This window comes from Sesamum indicum, unplaced genomic scaffold (genome assembly GCF_000512975.1).
Source record: "Sesamum indicum cultivar Zhongzhi No. 13 unplaced genomic scaffold, S_indicum_v1.0 C02978, whole genome shotgun sequence".
Taxonomy (NCBI): domain Eukaryota; kingdom Viridiplantae; phylum Streptophyta; class Magnoliopsida; order Lamiales; family Pedaliaceae; genus Sesamum; species Sesamum indicum.
Window position 1 is genome coordinate 1 of NW_011630986.1, and position 604 is coordinate 604.

Consider the following 604-nt stretch of genomic DNA (forward strand, 5'->3'; position numbering starts at 1 on the left):
CAGATCATCAAGAACTATATCAAACCACTAGTGTTTTTCCATACACATCAAACATTTATATATATATATATGTAGAATAATTAAGCAGACTTACTCAGAAAACATACAGTAGAAGTCTATGTAATCAATCAATGAAGCATGATGATCCATCAATGGCCTGCAGATAAAAGTTTGATCTGTCTTCTCCAATCACCAAGCTAGCTAATTGCTCATTCTTAATTACTATGGTAGAAGCGTTTATACGAACCAGCAGCACTAGGCGCTTTGGTAATTATATGTATCAGCTGTGAAGAAGATTAACAAATCCTTAGGTTGAAGAAATACAGACAGAAATAATATATATTAGATATGGATCAATTTATGTTATGCTTTGATTGTGGCCGTACGTGTAAGTGGAAGCAATTGCAAACATGTTATCTTAATTATAAGTAGCTGAAAACGCCTGTTTTGTGGTTATGATGGATGGAATGGTGAAGCGGGATGATTGAAATTCTTACACTAATTGGAGGGGTGGTTGGTCTGGCCTAGGGTAATCATCGTTAGGTTGCAGGCCATTGACCTGAAGATAGTTTCGAGCATCAAAATGCTGAGGTTGTTGAACAAG

At 36.1% G+C, this 604-nt stretch overlaps 1 long non-coding RNA gene across 1 annotated transcript; it reads right to left on the bottom strand.

Moving 5' to 3' along the window:
• Positions 1 to 7: 7 nt before the first annotated feature.
• LOC110011532 lies at positions 8 to 598 on the bottom strand. The gene is made up of 2 exons (XR_002286541.1): positions 498 to 598; positions 8 to 284 (listed from the first exon to the last, which is right to left on the bottom strand). It is a non-coding gene; the product is annotated as an uncharacterized LOC110011532 (long non-coding RNA).
• Positions 599 to 604: the final 6 nt, after the last annotated feature.